At 40.1% G+C, this 15331-nt stretch overlaps 1 long non-coding RNA gene across 1 annotated transcript; it reads right to left on the reverse strand.

The window, feature by feature from the left end:
- Positions 1-785: 785 nt before the first annotated feature.
- Positions 786-14615, reverse strand: LOC137526944 (uncharacterized). The gene is made up of 3 exons (XR_011023126.1): positions 14463-14615; positions 11165-11239; positions 786-862 (listed from the first exon to the last, which is right to left on the reverse strand). It is a non-coding gene; the product is annotated as an uncharacterized lncRNA (long non-coding RNA).
- Positions 14616-15331: the final 716 nt, after the last annotated feature.

Below are 15331 nucleotides of genomic sequence, written 5' to 3' on the forward strand. Positions count from 1 at the left end.
CAGCAGACTGACACTATAGAGATAAACACAGCCAGCTCTGACAAGCTGTTTGTCAGTAGCTTGGCTGTGATTTATGAGGGATTGCAGAGTGCAGGGGGACCTTAGGGGGGTTTGGGATAGCAACAGAGGCTGGGCTGTATAGGCAGATCCAGCCTCTGTATGCAGATAATATTCTTCAAACCCACCTCGGGTTCTCTTTAAAGGACTTTTCTTAAAGGACCATTTTCATCTATTTTTTCTCACCTGGGACTTCTTCCAACCTCTAGAAGCTGTTTCAGTCCCTCACTGCAGCTGCGGTCTTCCTTGGTATCCCACTGGCCGCCTGTAAAGATCGCTGGTGGACTGGTGCCTCCGTGTCTGCATGGGTGCTCGTGTCCACGTCATCTGGCGCGTACTGTGCCTGCACAGTAGTACCATGCAGGTGCAGTACCTGCCCAGTGACATTGATGAGCACCCGTGCTGGTGCAGAAGTGCCGACACACCGGGGGCAATCTTTAAGGAAGGTCAGCGGGACATCAAAGAGGACCGGAGCTGCAGTGAGGGACTGAAATGGTGTATAGAAGCTGGAAGAAGCCCCAGGTAAGTAAAAGTAGATTAAAATGTCCGCCTCGGGAGTCCTTTAAGAGCCAGTTTTAGTAGTATACCTTTCTTTCAATTTTTTTACTGGTGTTTTTAAGTTAGCTACAAGTAGATGCAATTGTTTATGCACAGGTGTACTGAGTGACAAAACTCTGCCCACTTTTTAAACTGCCCTATTACGAAAAATACTGTGAACTACTCTTACCTTGTTATTCACTTTCAACACTGAGTTATGTTCAATGGCTAATCTTCATAGTATCCTTGTCTAATACTCAGCAAATGCCTGTAAAAGAATTTAAATACATTGTAGTTGTTTATTATTGGTAAAAAAGGAAGAAAGAAAGAAATTAACACACACATAAGCCAACAACAATAAACACAGCAAACCAAGATCTGAAATGTAAATGAATGAATACTAAAACACAACTCCTCAAGTTTTCATCAAAATCACTGATGTGAACCACAACAAATAAAGCACATAGGAAATAGGACAATGAGACTGTGCATACAGATTACTCCTAATGTGTTGCCAGTGGCGCTATTAGCTTTAAAGTAGCTAACGCAAACTGGGATCATTTTTTAAAGTTGTAAGAATGTATTTGACAGTAAATAATTTATTAAGTTAAGCAATATTTAACCCTACCACTTCTTTCAGAAGAAAAAGCATAAACAAAGCTCAGCATTTCTATACAATGTGGAGTTTACTGCTCATTTGTGAAGAACAACCTAAACCCTTATATCTAAGTGTTACCCTGTTAACAGCCCATAAACCTCATGAAGCCATGATATTTGGTGACCTTAGTCATTAAGTTACCAATGATCTTTCATTTTCAATAGAAGAAAGCTGACCACACTCTGTACAATCTGATTCCACAATATGCAGGCTATCTTACCAATATCTATCTAGTACAATATTCATGCAGATAATATTTTATCTGTTGTTTCATCCTAATACTACACCACACATCACAATTTTTGTGATTTCTGGCAAAAAAAAATGTACAGTATATGTGATGATGAGAAGAAATGTAACTTAATTTTCAAAGATCTGTGTTCATTTATACATTCACTGTGCCGTCCCCCTTGACTTAGAATTATATGGGCCCTTGTCCAATTCCCTTCCTCTACTAAGTTTTCTCCTAGGAGATCATTTTTTTATATTATGTTTAAAATAAGTAGTAGTTTCTTGCTTGCTTGTGGCCTATGTGAAAATATTTCCTAGGAAAAAACGTAGGAGAAAAAAAGTGAACAGGACCAGACCCATTGGCCCATATACAGTGGGATGTGAAGGTTTAGACAACCTTGTTAATTGTCATGATTTTCCTGTATAAATCGTTGGTTGTTATGATAAAAAAAAGTCATTTAAATATATTATATAGGAGACGCACACAGTAATATTTGAGAAGTGAAAGTTTATTGGATTTACAGAAAGTGCATAATATGTGTTTAAATAAAATTAGACAGGTGCATACATGTGGGCACTGTTGTCATTTTATTGATTGCAAAACCTTTAGAACTAATTATTGGAACTCTAATTGGCTTAGTAAGCTCAGTGACCCCTGACCTACATACACAGGTGAATCCAATTATGAGAAAGAGTATTTAAGGGGGTCAGTTGTAAGTTTCCCTCCTCTTTTCATTTTCTCTAAAGAGTAGCAACATGGGAGTCTCAAAACAATTCTCTAATGACCTGAAGACAAAGATTGTTCACCATCATGGTTTAGAGGAAGGATACAGAAAGTGGTCTCAGAGATTTCAGCTGTCTGTTTCCACAGTTAGGAACATATTGAGGAAATGGGAGACCACAGGCTCAGTTCAAGTTAAGGCTCAAAGTGGCTGACGAAGAAAAATCTTGGATAGACAGAAATGACGAATGGTGAGAACAGTCAGAATCAACCCACAGACCAGCACCAAAGACCTACAACTCCTCTTGCTAAAGATGGAGTCACTCTGCATCGTTCAACTATTCGGCGCACTTTACACAAGGAGATGCTGTATGCGAGAGTGATGCAGAGGAAGCCTTTTTCTCTGCCCACAGCCCAAACAGAGCCGCTTGAGGTATGCTAAAGCACATTTGTACAAGCCAGCTTCATTTTGGAATAAGGGGCTGTGGACTGATGAAACTAATGTTGAGTTATTTGGGCATAACAAGGGGCGTTATACATGGAGGAAAAACAACACAGTATTCCAAGAAAAACACCTTCAACCTACAGTAAAATATGGTGGGGGTTCCATCATGCTGTGGGGCTGTGTGGCCAGTGCAGGGACTGGGAATCTTGTCAAAGTTGAGGGACGCATGGATTCCACTCCGTATCAGCACATTCGGGAGACCAAAATCCAGGAATCAGTGACAAAGCTGAAGCTGCGCCGGGGCTGGATCTTTCAACAAAACAATGACCCTAAACACTGCTCAAAATCCACTAAGGCATTCATGCAGAGGAACAAGTACAACGTTCTGGAATGGCCATCTCAGTCCCCAGATCTGAATATAATTGAAAAACTGTGGTGTGAGTTACAGAGAGCTGTCCATGCTCAGAAGCCATCAAACCTGAATGAACTAGAGATGTTTTGTAAAGAGGAATACTTTCAACCAGAATCCAGACTCTCATTGGAACCTACAGGAAGCGTTTAGAGGCTGTAATTTCTGCAAAAGGAGGATCTACTAAATATTGATTTCATTTCTTTTCTGTGGTGCCCAAATTTATGCACCTGCCTAATTTTGTTTAAACAATTATTGCACACTTTCTGCAAATCCAATAAACTTAATTTCACTACTCAAATATCACTGTGTGTGTCTCCTATATGATATATTTAACTGACATTTTTTATCGTAACAACCAATGATTTATACAGGAAAATTATGATGATTAACAACATTGCCCAAAGTTTCTCATCCCAATAACTTTTTCTGCTGAGTTTTCTCCTATTTAGAATAACTTTTCAGCACTGTGCAATTGAAAAAGTACCAAAAAGTAGGTGAAAAAATAATTTTAAATATTTTCTTGCTTGCTTTTGATTTGAACGGCATTTTATTGACATGTTTGACAATATTATTTAGGAGAAAACTCAGGAGAAAAATGTTAATTGCATATGGGCCCAGGTTCCCTACCAGCATACAATAGGCCGATCCAATTCACTTTTTCTCCTAGGTTATACTTTCACATTTTATCAATAAAATGCATTTTAACCACCAGCAAGCAGTAAAATACTTTTTTGTTACTTATTTTGTTGAAAAATGCTAAAAAGTTATTTTAAACAGTAGATGAACAATTATCTCCAATGAGAAAACTCAGGAGAAAAAGTGAATTGGATTAGGCCTAATGTGTTCCACTTCCATTTACACTCCAGTACTGTGACAGTACGGGCCTCATTTATTAACTGCTTGAGGACCACAGGCTTACACTTTTTTTTATAAAAAGGCCTTTTTAAAAAAAAAAAAGTACAAATACTGGGGCTTCTTCCAGCCCCATAAGCTCAGATCACTCCCACGCTGCCATCCTCAGTCTTCTGCTGCGCCGGTACCATGTCCCGCCACTTAAGCCAATCGGGCCAGCTCTTTGCGTATCTCTGAGGATGGCGTGGGAGCGATCTGAGCTTATGGGGCTGGAGGAAGCCCCCAGGATAGGTATGTATAAATATTTTATATTTTTCAGCTCTGGTACACTTTAACTTTCAGCAATATCACTGTGCTGATATCAAATGAGGATTACAATGTTTAATCACCTGCAGAGGATCATTTATTATTTTTATATATAGAACAGGTTTTATGACTATCCTCACTGGGAAAGAGCTCTGGAGATGTAGTAGTAAATTAGGTCCTCTGGTTGTACATCTCAGCTCTCTATCATTGGCTGGGAAACCACAAGCTGTATACAATCATCAATGGAAGAAACCAAAATACTAGTGAGTATTCTCAGAGGCTTTCTGTTTTGCAGGTGGGCAGAAGGGAAGCAGGGAATTTGGGCGCTCGTCAAGAAGACTAATGGACGATTTGGGCGCCCCATAGGCGCTAATGCAAATATCTTTAATATGACGCCCAAAGCAGAAATGGGGGTGCCCAATAAATATCATTTTCACCATTAGACCATTAAAGCTTTTGAAATATGTTATTTTGAAACTTGCAACATTATAGTTTTGTAATATTATTTTGTTTCTATGTACAAATTTTACGTTATCAAATATTTTATCGTGTGGGGGAGGGTCTTAAGTTTAGGCACCACCAGGGAGATCTTAGAGTTAGGCATCACCAGGGAAGGTTTAAGGGTTAGGCACCACCAGGGGGGTCTTAGGGTTAGGCACCGACAGGGAAGGTTTAATGGTTAGGCACCACCAGAGGGGGTCTTAAGGTTAGGCACCACTGGGGGGCATCTTACGGTTTGGCACCATCAGAGAAGGTTTAAGGGTTAGGCACCACCAGGGGGTCTTAGGGTTAGGCACCACTAGGAAAGGTTTTAGGGTTAGGCACTACCAGGGGGGTCTTAGGGGTAGTCACCACCAGGTGGGTTCTTACGGTTTGGCACCACCAGGGGAGGTTTTAGGGTTAGGAACCACCAGGGGGGGTCTTAGGGTTAGGCATCAATAGTGAAGGTTTCTGTTTGAGAGTAGGGTTAGGTTAAGCTGTAGTAAAATATCAGTAACATTTTCTATCTTTTTGTTTTCATTTGCTGTCTGTTTTTAATATTTTTCCGGCTTCATCGATCACCCAGTTGAACACTATCTTTATCGTTTATTAAGATTTCTGCTTCACCCTGCGCCCATTTTTCTTTGCACCTCTATTTCATGCACACGGCAGAAAAATACAGAATGAGAATTGTGTTTATATGTACAGTTACAATTCTTCACAATGCAACTGGAGCATTACTTTGACTGTAATCTTTTGCATGGTTTCCTGAGTAATGTGAAACAGTTTACAGATTACAGAAGTTCAGAGTTCTATTTACTACATTTTTCCGAATAGGCCTCTTTCACAGTGGGACGTTGTGTTCGCGCAACGTGCCCCTAACGCAGCGCATGTAGGTTATGAAATTGGAATTAGTTTGCACTGCGTTATATGTCTCTTGCTGCGCCATTTTCGTTGCATACTGATGGAACGAAAATGGTGCATGCGTTACAGTTAAAAAAAAAAAAATTACTGAGCATGTGCAACACACATAATGCAGCAAATGTATAGCTAAACGCACAGCATGCAGCACCTTCTAAATATTGCTACATGTTACACACAACGCAAGGTGTGCACTGTGAATGTCGCACAGACTTTGTATTGCTGTGCGTTAGTTTGCGGTATAATTTTTTATAACGTGCGACTTTAATGTCCCACTGTGAAAGAGGCCTTAAAGCATTTAAAGACGATGGTGCTATATAAATCAATAATATTAGTAATATGAGAACTGTATGCAAAAAAAAAAAAACGAAACAAAATAGTGTAGTATTTTATGTGCAGAAAATAATGAATGATAATGATTTAATTTTATCATTATAATGTGATAATTAATAAGTTTATACTCCCAAAATGTGGGCCACTGTTAATAGCCACAATAATACGCAGTTTAGGAGAATAAATCTGACCCCCCACTTGAGTGGATTTTTGGGAAGGAAAATCTTCCACCAAGGGTGGACTTGTAGATATTTGAAAACAGAGCCATCAGAATACCGTAAAATAATTATTATTATTAATAATAATAATAATAATAATAATAATAATAAATCTTTAACATGTAAAAAATAAATAAATGGTTAAAAACAGTTAAAATATGGGAGGTAGTGGAGGATCACCACTACCTCCTGTTTTAAAACTGTTTTTAACCATTTTATTATATTTTGGCACCTCTGTTTTAAAATAGGAAAACTGGACTGTCAAAACCTCCCAGAATCCCACAATCAAGTTATTACATTGAATAGTACTTGAGATTTAATCAAGTGCGGCTTAAAATAAAGTCTGTAAAAGTGTGAACATTTTTGCACTCCGGATCTAAATCCCCCAGTGCTAGTTCAAAGTGCTCAGTTGTGTTTTGCAGCTCAATATCAATAGAGTGCTTGAGGCCCCATGTAAAACTCGCTCTGGGGCCCCAGGCTCCTTAGATATGCCACTAACTCGCTGCACGCAGGCTTTGTAATAAAGTCTATGTCCAGTCTCCATTGCAGTTCACACAGTCATTATAAGTGTTATGCAACACACCACTGTGAACCCAGCCTAAAGGTGGCCACACACGATACAACAAAATGATCCGATTTTACATTAATTCGATAAAAAACATCGGATCCCATCAAAAGATCGGATCATTTGCTAAAAAGATGTTTTAATCCCATCAATATTCAATCCAGCTATTAACCAATTAATGACAAGCTATCGTATTAAAACGTCATGTTTTACCCTGTTAATGGCAACATGACGTTTTATTACGTCGCGCGTTCCCACCGCCGCTCCACACGTGTGCGCGCCGCTACCGCCGCAGTTTCCTTTGGGATCCTGTGTTGAGTGATTGGGGAAGAGGACCGAGCGGTCTACCCAATCGCACTGCCTGGAGTGAATGGACGTGACCGCAAACAGCAGCCGCGTCCATTCATAAAACAGGAAGCCGACACAGTGTAATGAAATGTAAAAAAAAAAAAGTAATCACTTCCTAAGACGGGAGAGAGTTCACTTGCGCCATCTTGTGGCCAAAAAGTATATTACACATACAGGGACATACATACATACACAATAATAAAAAAATAAAAACTTACACTTCCAAAGCTGAAAAAAAATATATTTTATGAGTCCATAATTACATAGGGCTTGTATTTATGGACTGGACAACAGAAAAAAACCCACAAAAATACCACCTATATTTCAAAATAATAAATTGTCGCCATACACTGTGATAGGGACATAATTTAAATGGTTTAATAATCGGGACAACTGGGGAAATAAAATGTGTTGGCTTTATCCACAGGAGAACATTTAATTTTAAAACTATAATGGCTGAAAACTGGCAAATAATGAATTTTTCCATTATTTTTGTATTTTGCCCATTAAAACACATTTAGAATAAAAACCTTCTTAGCAAAATATACTACCCACAGAAAGCCTAATTGGTGGCGAAAAAAAAACGAGGTATAGATCTTTTCTTGTGATAAGTAGTAATAAAGTTATTAGGGAATAAAAGGGAGGAGCACTGACTGGTGAAAATTGCTCTGGTCCGTCAGGGTGAAAACCTTTGGGTGTGAACTGGTTAATTTTGCTATTCTTCCAAGTTTCCATACTTCTGTTTTCTATATATCTGTCTAAAATTCATATACTCTGAGCATTAGACAGCTACACTATTTACAGGTTGGCTGTTTTGCATCTAAACTCAACATAACTTAAAGGAAAACTGAAGTAAGAAGAATATGGAAGCTGCAATATCTATTTCTTTTTAAACAATATCATTTGCCTGGCAGCCCTGCTGATCTATGTGGCTGCAGTAGTGTCTGAATCACACCAGAAACAAACATGCAGCTAATCTTGGCAGATTTGACAATAATGTCAGAGAAACACCTGATATGCTGCATGCTTGTTCAGGGTGTATGGCTAAAAGTATTAGAGGCAGAGGCTCAGCAGGATAGCCAGGCAACTGGTATTGCTTATAAGGAAATAAATATGGCAGACTCCATGTCCCTCTCGCTTCAGTGCCCTTTATATTTTTTTATAGTTTATGTCTGTCAAATTTGCCATTGATGTTTAGTGCCATGTTCACTGCTTTTCTTGTACTTTATACCTGAGCAAACTTAAGAAGTCCCATTATTTTCTAAATAATTCTTCAGATTCTTTTTAGTTGCCATGGAAAAGAATGACACGCTGTTCTTTAAATGATTCTGAGGATGACTGCTGACATCTGTGGATGAATCCCTTTTGAACAAATACCAACTTGAAGACTTGTTATCAGACACAATGAAAACTGTGAGGGCTTTAAAGGGCAGAAGAGAGCAAGGAGCATGATGGTCAAAAGATAATATTTACACACATTTTTTTCTTGCCATGCCATACAATGGAGCTTTGCAAACCTGTCCTTATGCCTACTAACAGTGCCTGTTATGAAGACAAACTCATTTATGCACAGCAGGGGTCATTCATGTTTCATCCCAGTGATTTAGCTTCTTATCTGGATATCAACAAAACTAGATGACCATACGCATAATTCAATCCAATGGCTGTGCTGGTAGTGATTGCCTAAAGGGTCGTTTAATGGCACCTATACAGTTCAATCGGAGTGTTTTTTGATTAATTAAAAGATTGAACAGACAGCTATCTGCATAGCCTCCTGAACCCCCACAAGTCAGCAGATCGCACTGAGAAAATACAATACATTGCCAAAATAACTTAAAACAAAGAGTAAGGGAAGTTTAACAGATACATACTTACCTAAGTAGTGGGAAGCCTCTCTAGATGATCTAGAAGCATCCCTGATCCTCTTCGAGCCTTGCACCCACTACTGCTGTCCAGACCAGACATTTTTCTTTTTGTGTCCTCCTGCATACTGGGCATGCATGAGTATGGTCCTCACATGTCTAGGGGAATTAATCCACTCGTGCATGGAGGAAAAAGGTATGCACAAGCCGCTTCATCCTACTGAGCATGCCCAGACCGTTCTCACACTTGCCCAGTATGGAGAAGCTTATACTTGGATGGGAGCATGGCCATGATAAGCATATTCCACACACTATTTTCTAATATACTTAGAGAAACCCAGTGATGGATCGTTGAGCTCGAGGGGGATCAGGGAAACTTCTGGACCATCCAGATGCTTCCAACTAGTGAGGAAAGTACCTAATTTTAATTTCAATATTTGCTTCAGGTACACTTTAAATTCTGTCCAAAGAGCTGTGCAACTAACATAGCATAACAATAGCCAGAATACAGCATCTTAAGGTCCGTACACACGCCGGACTGCAGGCAACGACGGGTCCGTCGTCACCTCCCACCATCGTTGCCTGCAGTCCGGCGTGTGTACGGACCTTTATTCTAGATAGATAGATAAAGATCACTAGACTGCTGATAGGACAGATAGCTAATGATCCATCAAAGTTTTGGGACTCCCATGTAATTAAGCTGAGAGGCGCAACATTTCCTTACTGTAGGTGGACCTTGAAAACAAAAAGTATAGGGACATTTAAAGCGGTTATAAAATTATTATTGTGATGGTAACTATAATTGACTTGTTTCTGGAGGTTATTTCAGAACTTACTCTCCTTTTTAAATAGTTTTATTATTATATTATACCTGGCACATCCTAATTACTATATCCCATGTGAGGAAAATATACTCCCAGCTATGCTATGCTGTTTCTCAATATTATTATAGCATTTAAAGATCACTTCATCAGCCAAGTACCCTGTGCTGTGGGTAACATCATCTCAAGTACCCCTTAGTGCATATGTATGTGCCGATAATACTTCAAAATTGTGTATAAATGCTTCTAAACATTTCTTGATGGTTTTAATTTACTATAAATATTTATTCAGGTTTGCTTATATATGATTTATCATCCTTTTAATCTCAAAATTTCTTATAATGGATTAACTATGCCAAGTTCAAGTACCCTCTTAGCCCTACTCAAGTACCCCCTAAGTATCCCCTGGGGTGCTTGTACCATGTGTGGAGAGCTTAGGCTGTAGCGTCATACAACAGCATGCTATGCTGTGTACCTTAACTGGTTCTCAGTGCAACCCTGATCTTCTTTCATAAGCTTGTATCAAGACAAAATTACTATTAGTTGTACGTAGAAATGAAGGTATTTATTCTACACTTAGGGCCCTTTTCCACCGGTATTCATTTTACCAATCACAAGGGCATTGCAATTAATATGTTAATCACAGTGCCCCTTTTTCCACAATTGTAAGTACTGTATGCTGCATTTTTTGTTGCCCTTGTAATTGGCTATTAGCATTTCTTAAAACCTGCTGAAAAGCAAGGGGAAAAAATACAATCCCAATGCAGCACATTTGCAATAGCGATCACAATTTTCAGTGTAACAGGGCCCTTACCCCATGGTCATATCAATGTTTGGGGGTTTTTTCGTGCTAATTCAACTTCAGAGTGGTAAATAAACGTGAGTACAGCTTTGTGAAAGTATCAAATCTGTTAGAAAAGGGTTTTTGTTTGTTTGTTTTGTTTTAAAGTAAACTGAATTGGGGAAAAAAAACTTTTATGAAGCCCATGTGAGCTAGATTACCTCCTCCGGAGTGTCCAGATGCTGCTCACTGTCCTTAGGGACATTACCTGTCCCCGGCCCTCTAAGTATTTATCTGTATCCTTCTGTCAAGTTTTCCAGAAGTTCCCCCAAGTGGTGATGCACAATTAAGAAATGCACAGGTGTGAGTTGGGGAGCTGTGGAGATAAGAGGACTGGGCAGTGGGCAAAGGAAATGTGAGGGACAATCAGCAGCATCTGGAGACTCAGGAGGAGGTCATCTAGCTCACTATGGGCTTCATTCAGTTTTTTTCCCTGATTCAAGGGAACGTTAAACCTCCAGGCAATATAGCTAACAAATAATTGAAGTTCATAATGGACTGAAAAATGAGTTTGATTGTGCAGACTGCAGCCTTATTTACATTATCAGAATCTTACGGTAAGTAGCCTCCAGTTGTTGTACAGGGTGGTCTACGTAATATCATCATCTGGCGGATATCAGCTCTGCCACATCTGTTAAAAGTGTAATGATTACTAATAATCCAAGTTTACATCAATCAAAACAGAACATTAGAAATATTAAAGCATTAGACTAGATTTCAGGGATAACTGCACCCTATGCTATACAATAAAAATGGAAGGAGGTGTCTAATATGAACATCATGCTCCCCAAAGAGAAGCCTTTACTCCTCTTTGGACATGATGTTGTCAATGGACAGGGGCTTAACTAGAGGGGATCAGAGCTGTGGGAGGACCCAGTGACTAACCTTCCTCTCCTCTGATACAGGGGACTATACTTCAGATCAGATGTTTTGTGGCTACATTTGTTACCGGTGTGAAGATCATGGTGGTCATACTTGTTTCATGATCCTTGTGAGATGGGCCCCAAGGCCTTGAAGGGCACCAAGGGGAGGCAAGGGAAGGGATGTGAACACTGGGGGGAGGCATTAAAGTTTTGCTGGAGGGCCCCATGAATTGTAGTTAGGCCACTGACAATGGGTACAGTCCTCTCACACTTCTGCTTTGTAGCTTCCTGCTGGATGAATTAGAAAGTCTCTTCTTGGAGATTAAGGTCAGGAAACTGAGAGGATTAGCCAGAGGCAGTAGAGTGTAAGAGCAGCAAGGGTGCATATATTGGCAGTTAAACTAATGGTGTCCATACACGGTACAATAAAAGCGTTCAAATTTCCTGTTTATTCGACCTAAATGATCAAATCGAATGAAAGTTTCAAAGAATCCTTTTTTCGATCAAGAAAAAATAATCTATATTCCCGTTTTTTTTCAATAAAAATCCGATCAGACATGTTGGAAAAATCTTTATATGCGATCAAACAGAATAATCAAACTAAATTATCTAATGAAAAAAATTGTACCATGTATGGGCACCATTAGGAATATGTAACATGATTTACACTATCAGTAAAATAAGGGCCTGTTTCCACTACACACAGATTCTGCATGCAGAAAACTGACTCCAATGAAAGTCTATGGGCCTGTTCCCACTGAACGCAATTTTTCTGATGCAGATTTCCCATAGACATTCATTGGAGTCAGTTTTCTGCATGCAGAATCTGTGTGTAGTGGAAACAGGCCCTAAGAGAAAGTAACAGCCCTTTTCAATTAACCTCTTAAGGACCACGGGCTTAAACCCCCCTAAAGACCAGGACATTTTTCACAAAAAGGGCCACTGCAGCTTTAAGGCCTCGCTGCAGGGCCGTACAACTCAGGACACAAGGGATCCCCCCTTTTCTCCCTCTGTTGGTGGGGCCTGATCGCTCCCCCAGTGTTTGTTTGTTTTTCAGAAATATTTATTGGTTTTATTTTGCAATATTTTTACGTATTTTTTTTATTTATTTTGTAATCCCCCCTCCCTCCCTCCCACAGCCAGCCAATCAGCATGATCAGCTGTCATAGGCTTCAGCCTATGACAGCCGATCACTTTTGAGCCACCCAGGGGGACAGCCGTGTCACACAGCTGTCCCCTGTACATCGCTGCCATAGAACGCAGTGCTGTACCATGTTAAAAGACGGCAGTTTTGCCATCTAACAATCCCCCAGTGGCGATCTGTCATCCAAGCGGGGAGGCCCGCGCGATCTCCTGCAAACCACTGCCCAAGGACTTGACACTGATCGGCGTTAGGTGGTCCTGGGGTTGCCACCGCCGTCACGCCCATCGGCGTGACAGTCGGCAAGTGGTTAAAGAACTGTTTTATTTTTTTTTACTAGAGGTACATTGTACCTTCTGATTAATTCTCCACATAATCAACTCCTTTATTTAAAGTGTACTAAGACGCCCCCCAAAAAAATTATATATACCTGGGGCTTCCTCCAGCCCCCTTCAGGCTGATTGGTCCCTCACCATCCTCCTCTTCCATCTGGATCCTTCGTTAGGTGGCCCGGTGACTTTGCAAGTCAACGCAGGTCCAGTACTGCTGTGCTCTACCCCACCATGCTCCTGCGGCCGGGAGCGTTCTTTGCCTGTGCAGTAGTACTGAGCAGACGCAGAACTTTCCTGGTGACAGCAGAGCCATGGGGTGCACGTGGCCAGGGTGCTCATGCGCAGTACGGCCCAACTTGTGAAGTTACCAGGCCGCCTAGCAGAGGATCCAGGCCTCAGAGGAAGATAGCAAGGGACCGATCAGCCAGAAGGGGGTTGGAGGATGCCCCAGGTATGTATTAAACTTGTTTTTCTGGCATCTTGGGATTACTTTAAGAATATATAGTATCTTTCGAAAAGGTTTTCAATCCCTTTCTTGTAGTAGCATCTCATGCTGCTGAACAAACATTTACCAGCATTCTGAAGTGACAAGTTCTGCAGGGAGAGAAAAGATTAACCTCACATATGCAAGTTAAATAACACTGGAAGAATACCTTGCATGGCAGATAAACGCAAATGGCTGTTACTTGCCTGAAGATCCTGGCTGCGTTAACAAAATTCCACAATATCAGATTTGCAACACTGTTGTGTAGGTAATTTCAGCACATACACCCCATGGATTGCCTAACCTTTACTGATTCCTGTAATAACACCTAACCCTAGCCTCTACTTCCACCCTAAATCACTTGTGATGCCTAACTCTAATCTCCTAACATCTAGGCCTTAATGATGTCTATCCCTAAATGATCCTCTCTCTGATGGCTAACCCTAATCTTCTTCCTAATTTTACACGCTTGAAGAAGCCTAATTCTAACCATTTAGTGCTAAGAACTAAAACTAACCTCCCCTTACCCTACCCTTACCCTATCCCAAACCTAGCCCTCCCACTCAGTAGCAAACCTTGACAAGTATTCATCTTTTACCATCGAAGCAGTATAATGTTTTCAGCTGTGTGGTTATTTGTGCTTAGCTATAGCCAATATGCTGCACTCGTTTATGACATTTATTGGTAACTGCCAATAACTTCCATTAATACCCAGAATACCCTGAAACATGGGGGATAGGTCCTAGGTCCTTCTTTGCTTCTAGAATAGGCAACCACAGAAAGCAAGTACTGTATGATGTCAGTCTTAGCGAATTTCCAAAGCCAGTCTTTACTTGTACAAACTATTTACACACTATTTACACTATATACAGAAAACAGGTACTAAAACATATATAAAAACCCTGCCTCTGATGAACTACAAACTAAACTTTAAGTTGAGAATTCTTGACTAAAAAGTCCAAACCTAACCTTCGCTCTACAGAAAACAACTTACATGAACAACAGTCTCTAACAGCTCAAATTTGCTAATTTACCTTTGTATAGTTTTGGTGTTCAAATTCAGGAGAATAAATTCAGAATCCCAAATACTCCCGCACATCACAATACACCCAAAGTCGTAAACGAGGTCACGGGGAGGTCACTCACTTGCGGTACACACTGCGCTTCACGAGATGCTGAAGCTTCCTCCTTCCAGCTTGAAAACATAAAATTAAGAAAAAGTTAATAAAAAAATTCTAACAACATGCTCCATCTGCAAAGCCATTGTACAAGACACTAAAATGAATTAACTTACAACAACATAAATACAAGTTAAATAAAGAAAGCAGTACCAACAAACTGCAAATTTGTTAAAACAATTTTTGAATTATCTCCTTTTAAAATTAATCAGTATTTTATCTACTGTTTATCTATCAAAAATTTGCTTTAAAACAGGCCTGCTGCCTTAATAATGCCTAATAGCTGAAGTTTATATGTGTACTTTATATTCTGGCATATAAGACTACTTTTTAACCCTTGAAAATTAACTGAAAAGTCAGGGGTCGTCTTATACGCCAGGTGTCATTGATGTCGGGTGATACTCCCTATCCTGTTACCGACTATCAGATCTCGCTGCTGAGGACTGTAGTGAAGCGGCGCAGGCGCACATGTGCGAGATCTGAGAGGCAGAGAAGGAGGTAATTAGGATACAAGGGCAGGCCAGAAGGGTGAAAGAGGCGTGTTTTATGGGCACAGCACAATCTATTCTTCCATATTGCTCTGATAAACAGGTAGACAAGGAGAGCCAACCAATCCACTTAGGGAGAGGGAAAGTTGACCAATCCAACCAGTCAATCGCCTATATACTGTTATATACTGGGTACCACATACAGTACAGCACCAGTATCTGTTCATACATAGCACC

Source organism: Hyperolius riggenbachi, chromosome 1 (assembly GCF_040937935.1).
Source record: "Hyperolius riggenbachi isolate aHypRig1 chromosome 1, aHypRig1.pri, whole genome shotgun sequence".
Classification (NCBI taxonomy): domain Eukaryota; kingdom Metazoa; phylum Chordata; class Amphibia; order Anura; family Hyperoliidae; genus Hyperolius; species Hyperolius riggenbachi.